The sequence below is a fragment of the Nannospalax galili genome, unplaced genomic scaffold, assembly GCF_000622305.1.
Source record: "Nannospalax galili isolate Female #2095 unplaced genomic scaffold, S.galili_v1.0 scaffold255, whole genome shotgun sequence".
NCBI classification, from domain to species: domain Eukaryota; kingdom Metazoa; phylum Chordata; class Mammalia; order Rodentia; family Spalacidae; genus Nannospalax; species Nannospalax galili.
The window spans coordinates 3,190,777-3,199,336 of record NW_008338999.1 but is presented as its reverse complement, the minus strand read 5'-3'; positions in this window follow the sequence as shown (position 1 = coordinate 3,199,336).

Genomic DNA, 8,560 nt, shown 5'->3' with positions numbered 1-8,560 from the left:
CATTTGGTATCATTTGTTTTCTTGATCTTAGCCAGTCTGACTGGGGTAAGGTGAAATCTTAAAGTGGTTTTAATTCGCATTTCCCTGACTATTAGTGATGTTGAACATCTTTTCAGATGTTTCATAGCCATCTTTACTTCTTTGCATTGCTTTTATGCCTCAAATATCAGTTGGCTGTGTTTTTGTAAGCCAATTTCCATTACCTACTTGTGGATTTCTTCACTACACTGCACTGTCTTAACTTTAAGTCTTGAAACCAATAGTGTCAGCCCTCTGATTTTGTCATTTGATGCTCTATTATCTATCTAAATTTTGTAGTTTCTATTTATATTTTAGCCCATTTGTCAACACAATAACATGCTGTAATTTCTCTGGAATAATATCAAATGCCAAAATGAGAAAAAAACCTTGCATCTTGAAACTATTGAGTCATCTTTTCCATAAACATGGAATATCTCTTCATTCATTTAATTTTCATTCTTTTAGAAGTCTTATAATTTTATTCATATACATTTTAGTTTTTTTGTGATTGGGTTCTTACTATGTACCTCAAACTGACCTGAAATTTATAATCCAACTACCTCAGCATCCCATGTGCTGGGATTACAGACATGCTCCACTATGCCTGGTTACTCACACACATTTTGTACATGTACATGTACATGAAAGCTACACTCCTGTTTTTTTCTGTTGCTCTAATGTAAATGCCATTATGTTTTAAATTTTCAAATCAGTATGTTCATTGCTAGAGTAGAAAAGTGAATGGCTTTTGTACAATAACTTTGTGTCCTACAACCTTATTAGCTCCAGAGTTTGGCTGGGAGCAGCACAGTTTTTACATATATGATCATGTCATCTGTAACAACACAGCTCCATCTCTTCCTTGTAGATGTGTGCAAACTCCATATCTAGAATTTATCTTGAATTTCCAATACAATGTTGAAAAGGTGTGATTAGAGCTAAAACCCTTGGCTCATTCCTCATTGTGATAGGAAAGATTCAAATTTCTCATTATATCAGCTGTTAGTTTCTTAAAGATAGGTATTCTTTTTTAAAAGTTAAAGAAATTTTCCTATAATCATAGTTTGCTGACAGTTTGTGTCAAATCTTTTTTTAATATCTATTGATATGTTCCTGTGATTTTTCTTTTTTTTTTTTACCTATTCATTTGAAGGACATTAACTGATTTTTTAATTAACTGATTTTTAAGTGTTTGAGGCAGCTTTGCATATCTAGAATAAATCCTACTTGATTGTGGTATAGAACTAGATACTGTTGCATTTGATTTGTTAATGGTCTATAGATTTGTTTGCTTATTTGTTTGTAATGTCTGTTAGGTTTAGGCATTAAAATAAGGCTGGCCTCATAGTAGAGGTTAGGAGCGACTGTCCTCTGAAAGAAATAGCCAGGAAATAGTGTAACTTTTTCCTTAACTGTGTTTAAGAAAATTCACTAGCAAACCCATTTGGTTCTGACACTTTCTGCTTTGGAAACTAAATAATTGTTGATCTAATTTCTGTGATAGATTTAGGTCAAGTAAAATTGTCCATTTCTTCCTTGCTAATTTTTGGAAATTGCATCTTTTAAAGAATAGTCCATTTCTTTGCAAATCTGTGACCACGGACTGTTGCTAGTGTTCTTTTCTCACCCTTTTGATGTTCATTTAATCTGTAGTGATGTCTTTTCTTTCATTTCTGATACAGCAGTTTGTGTGACCTTCTTAGTTAGCTTAATCATTAAGCACATCATGATTTTATTAAATCAGGTTTTGCTTCATTGATTTTCTTTCCTAGATTTTTTCAATTTTATTTATTATTGTGATAATTCTTACTATTATTATTTCTTTTTGTTTATTTTTATTTCTATCTTGTATTTCTTTTCTTCTCTTTAGATTTGATTTATACTTTTCTTCTAGTTTCCTAAATTGGAAGCTTAGGTTGTTGATTTTAGATCTTTCTTCTTCTAATATAAACTTATATTCAAGACCATAGATTCTCCTCTAACCACTCTTATTGAATACCACAGTTTTCATTATTTGCAGGATTGTTTTTTCATTTAAATTATTGTCTTTATTTCTCCTGATAGTTTTCTTTGACCATGTGCTGCATGGAAGTTTGCTATTTAACCTCCATTTGTTCTGGGATTCCACAGTGACCATTCTGCTGTTGATATTTTTGCTTAGTTCCATTGTGGTCTGAGCATAGGCACTGTGTGACTTCAGTAATTTGGAGTTTGTTGAGTATGCTTCTTGGTCCAGGATGCCGTGCACCTTGGTGAGTATTTCACGAGTCTGAGAAGGATGTGTATTTTGTTACTGTTCAGCAAAGTAGGCCGTAGATGTCTCACATGCATTTGTTTCACACTGTTGAGTTTAACTTGGAGCTACTGATTTTCTGCCTATTAGATATGACCATTTGACAGAAAGTGTATGTTGCCCACTCTGATCGTGGGATGATCTACTTCCCCTCAAATTTGTCTCAATTTTTGCCTCACAGAGTTTGCTGTTCTGTTTTCAGGCACACACCTGATCAGGTTGTTGTATTGTCTTGCAGACTTCACTCCATCGTTACGTAATGTTTGCTCTTTTTTATCCCTGATAACTTTCCTTGCTTCACAGTTTTCTGTGCCTGACACTAATATGGCTTTTTGTGGTTTATTTTGATTAATGTTGGCGCTATTTTTTAAAATTTTTCTCCATCTATGCACTTTTTTTTTTTTTGGTCTTTTTGAGACAGGGTCTCCCTGTAGCCCCAGCTGTCCTGGAGACCTATGTCCTATGTAGACCAGGCTGGCCTTGAACTCACAGAGATCCACCTGCCTCTGCCTCCCGAGTGCTGGGATTAAAGGTGTGCATCTATGTACTTTTAATCTATGTGTTTTAATGGAAAAATCGTGTTTCTTATAGATGGCATATTTCTTGATCTTGTTTTCTTTTCTTTTAAACTACTTTTATTTTTAATTATATGCATGAGTATGTGTGGGAGTGGGTAAGTGGGTATGTTACATGAGTGCAGGTGCCCATGGAGGCCAGTGGCATCAGATCCTCTGGAGATGGACTTACAGACAATTCTGAACCACCCACCATGAGTAATGAGACCCTAACTCTGGGCCTCTGCAAGAGCAGTAGTGGCTCTTAACCACCAAGCCATCCCTTTAGCCTCTGGATCCTTTTTAAAATCCACTCTGAGACTCGCTACCTTTAGTGTTCTTTGACTTACTCCCTCTTCAGTGCTCTTTCTTTCTATATGAGCATCTAGTTTTTATTTTAAATAGATACCCTGCAATGAGGGTTTAATAAATAACAAATTTCCATATGATTGGGGTAATATGTATTAATTGTACATCTCAGGGGTCTTCAGTGTGGTATTTGAACACACGCATACAGCAGACACTAAAAATTCCAGTCCTTTACCCATCTTCCTCACTAAAATATTTTATTTATAATTTTTATTTTATGTGTATGAGTGTACTGCCTGCATGTATGTGAGTGCACCCATGTCTTGCAATGCTGAGGTCAGAAGAGGACTTCGTATTCCTCTAGAACTGGAGTTAAGGACGGTTCATAGCTGCCATGTGGGTGCTGGGAATCGAACCCTGGTCCTCTGCAAAAGTAGTCAGTGCTCTTAACCACTGAGCCATCTCTTCAGCCCTGACAGGGCTTTTAAAATTTTATTTACTTTTATTTACTCTTTTTGTGTGTAGAAGGGGGTGCATGCTTGCTACAATGACCACGTAGACATCAGAGGACAACTTCTGAGAGCTGGATCTCTCCTTCCACCATGTGGGTCCTGGAGATCAAACTCAGTCATCAGTCTTGGCAGTAAGCATCTTTATCCTCTGAGCTACCTCACCAGTCCTCAAGTCAACAGTTTTCAGCTTCCTCCGATGAGAAGGAATATCCGGTACTTGTCTTTCACTTAACATAATTTCTTCCACTTCTATTCATTTTTGCTGCAAAGGGCAGGACTCATTCTTCTTTGTGGGTAAATAACATTCCACTGTGAATGTGTACTAAATTTTCTTTATTCACTCATCCATTGATAGGCCCCTAAGTTGTACATAGTGCCTCAATAGACATGAGCGTGCAGGCATGCCTTTAGTATGTTGAATCCATTTCCTCATGATATATACTCAAAAGTGTGATAGCTGGTTCATTGGATAATCTATTTTTTATTTTCAGCATTTGTCATCATGTGTTAGTTTTACAACATAGTGAGTTTGGTTGTTACATTTTCATGCATGTATATAATATTCTTTCATCACATCTAACCCCCTCACCTCACTCCCCTTCCTCTATCCTATAACCTCCTTGCTTTCTACCTTGATGCCCCTTTCTAATTTACTTTTTTCCCTAGATTCTACATATAAAATAAAACATGGACATTTCTTTCACCATATCTGGCTTATTTCAATTAACATAATGATTTCCAATCCCAACCTTTTTCCTCCAAGTGACATGACTTCACACCTCTTTATGGGTGGATAATATTCCATTGTGTACACACAGTCATTCTCTGACAAGCCCCAGCCGATCCTGTAATATGGTTATTGTGAATAGTGCCACAAGCAACATCGCTGTGTAGGCAAGTCTACCACATGCTGACTTTGATTCCTTTGGGAATTTATCAGGCGTGGTATAAATGGGTAATATAATAGTTATGTTTTTAGTTCTTTGAGGAGCTGCCATACTGATTTCTACCGTGACTGAGCAAATTTATATTCCCATTGGTAATGTATAGGGTGACTGTTTCCTGTATCCCCAACAGCATTTGTTAGTTTTTATTTTCTTGATGATAGCCATTTTAACCGGGGTGAGATACAATCTCAATATTGTTTTAGTTTGCACATTTTTCTTGTATTTTTCAGAAATATCCACAATGTTCTTCATAATGACATCCTAGTTTAGAGCCCCACCAACAGTGTGTGATTGCAGTAGCTACTCTTACTTGCATGAGACAGTACCCCATGGTTCTGAGCAGCACTTCCCCAGGAGCCAGAGAAGCTGAGCATCTATTTCATGATTTGGGGCCATTAGAATTCTTCTTTTGAGATATATCTATTCAGTTCACTTGCCCATTCTTTTAACTAGATAATTTGATTTGGAATAAGGGCTTTGAGTTGCTTCTATATTGGCATATTAATTGCTTGTCACTTGAATCACTAGCACATGTTTCTCCCTTTCCGCTTCCCTCTGAAGGGTAGTTTTATAGAGCACAGCATTCTTAGTAGGTGAGGATTTTGTCATTTTGTTTGGGGCTTTTATTATTTTCCTCACCATTTTTAGTATTTCATTGTTCTCTTTTTGGATGTTGCCATAGTTTCTGAAGAAAGATTAGTTAATTCTTAGCTTTATTCTTCTAAAGGTAAGATCTCCCAACACACACACACACCACCACATACACACCACACCACACACCACATATACACCACATACCACGCGTACCATACACACACGACACACCACATACAAACCACCACACATCACATACATACCACATACACAACACACACACATCTCCCCTGGATCCTTCAGTGTCTCTATCTTTGATATTGTGGAGTATTAAAATTATAACCCTAATTTTTTTATTATTTTTATTTTATGTGTGTGTCTTGCCTGCATGTGTGTAAGTGCACCCATGTTGTGCAATGCCCACCAAGGTCAGAAGTGGGTGTCAGATTCTCCCTGGAACTAGAGTTACAGTTGTTATCTGCCATGTGGGTGCTGGGAATCAAACCCGGGTCCTCTGCAAGATCAGTCAATGCTCTTAACCACTGAGCCAACTCTACAGTCCCTATAAGCCTAATTTTTGTGAGTTGGTTGTTTGTTTCTTGATATTTCTCCTGCTCTGCATTCTTTGAGCTTCCAAGATCAGTAAGTGTTAGATAATAATCTGGGGAAAATTGTCAGTTATAACTTTTGGGGGAGGGTTTATTTATTTATTCATTTTATGTGTGTGAGTGTCTCAGTTGCATGGATGTAGTGAATCTGTGCATGCAATGCTCACAGAGGCCAGAAAGAGGGCATCGGATCCCATGGAACTGGAGTTATGGATGGTTGTTAGCTGCTATGTGGGAACTGAACCTGAGTCCTCTTCAAGAGCAGCCAGTGCTGTGAACCACTAAGCCGTCTCTCCAGCCCCTCGGTCATAACTCTTTCAAATATTTCTTCCATTTCTTTATTTTTCTGAAATTCTCCTCATATGTATGCTAAACTTTTCCCAGTTGTCTCATATACCTTTATTTTCTCTCCTGGTTTAGTTAGTTATTTAGCTAGTACGTCTTTTTAGTCCTTGGTCTCTACTTCTTAGTTTTAGAGGTTTCTATTAACATATTCCAAAACTCAGAGGTTTTATTTATTAGCATTATCAAGTCTACCGTTAAGCCCATCAAAGACATTCTTCATATGTGTTGCAATGTTTTTTATCTCTAGAATTTGACAGGGTAGAGATTCTTTAGCTACCACCTCTCTGTTTAAGGTGCTCAGCTCTTTTGACACGCAACACCCCCCCCCATTAAATCTCGAGCACATTAATCAGAGTTGATTTAAACTCCTACTCTAACAGTCCTACCCTTTTTGCCTTAGGTAGGTCTGGTTCTCATGCTTTCTCTAGCTCTGTATACTGTGTGTTTTCTCATTTTAGCATTCCTTAAAAATTTATCCTTGCTAGATGGGCATGATGAACCAACTAAATTAAATGGGAGTTTAGTGATGCAGTGTCTGGATGGGGAGTGTCATTCTCTCATCTTAAGTCCCAGACTTCTGTGTACCTGTGTCTCTGGTCTGTTAGCAGTGCATTCTTCTCCTTTAGGTACTTTGATTTATTTGTATACATGACAGCCAAAATGGGATGTGGTTGAATATTTCCTTCTGTCTTTTGGAAGCAGCACTGACTGGGGTCCACTGTGTTCCTTCCTTCTTTGGTGAGTTGGGCTCCATAATACCCTGGCAGATTAGATTCTGCTTAGATAGAATCTTACCCTGGGGGCAGGTCATTTTTTAAATGTACCTTTTATTTATTCTTTGAGCATTTCATACATGTATACAGTATTTCCCCCTCCCAATTTCATTTCCCATTTTTTTATGCCTCACTCGTTGCAATCAGTGCTGCCCATATATGCATAAGTATAGAGGCCTTTACTAGGCATGGCCAGCCTACCAAGGGTTACAGTCCCAAAGAAAACTGATCCTCCCTTCCTAGTAGCCACTGCAGATAGCTTCTCAGCTAGAGAAGGGGGTACTTCTGGACTTGTTCCCTGCCATGTTGGAATGAAGACTGGTTTGATCTTGGTTAGGTCTTAGGGTAGGCAACCACAGCTGCTGTGAGTTCATGAGTAGAGCATCCCTAACATTTCCATAAGATATGGTTCCACAGCAATCTTCTCCAACTTCTGACTCTTACAAATCTTTCCACCCATCTTCTGTGATGATCTTTGAGCCTTGGGGCCGAGGGGTGTAATGTAGATGTCCATTTACGGCTGAGAACCCCACATTTATTGTGTATACTTTGACCAGTTGTGAGTCTCTGTGTTAACCATCATCCACAAGGCAGGAATTTGTAAGGAGAAGAGAACACTCTTGACTATTTCACCCTCCCTTTGAGCCCCATCACCACCACCAGAAACATATAGTCTTTTCCTTTAACATTTACTGTGAGAACCTGGCAAACGTTCTGGAGGAAAATTCACAAAAATGTGTCACCTCATGACTGGACTCCCCTGGGGCCTCTTATTCTCAGGTTCGTCTGAACACGAGGCTTAGATCAGGGTTTTATGCCCTCATCTTTGTTCCGTTGTTCCAGTGTTTCTGCCTCAGTCAGCCTTTTCTCCCCGACTATCTGGTCTGTCTCTCTAGCCTTTTCTCCCTGACTATCTGGTCTGTCTCTCTAGCCTTTTCTCCCTGACTATCTGGTCTGTCTCTCTAGTCTTGAACAAAGCTGTTTGCCTTATGTTTTCACTTTCCTCGTGAACCCAGGAAACACTGCTCATTTTTCAGTCTTTCTAGATTTTTACTTTCTAAGACAAGACTGGCAATTTCTAAGCTCCTAATAGAATAGAAAACTGGAAATCAATCATTTCTTCCTTCAACCCCAGGACTAGGGATAATACATACACTTAGTAAACCAAAGACGACCTCTTCAGACTTTGACCGAAACTTGAATCTGGCTCTAGGCCTGCCACATTGAGTGCTAAAGTAGACAGAGAAGCGGTAGAGTAGCAATCTTCCCGAGCAGCACGCTGAAGAGTGGAATTCATACACTTGTTTTTTGCAATCTTACTTTAATGAAAAGGCTAAGGGCCTCCAATACCAAAATACCTTTCAGTTAAACAGTCTCTCTTATACGTTCTAACTGCTGTGATTCAGAACAGCCAGAAGTGCCTACCTTACTTCTTAAATTCATAGGGGTGAGAAAAGAGGCATACAAAGAGCTTAATGCATTTATTTTTCTCCCTGGTACCTTCAAACTACACAAATCAAAAGATAATACTTCCAGGAACTATATACTATAAATACAGCATTTTCCCCCACACATGTGCTTTTATTTTTTAACCAAAACACTTG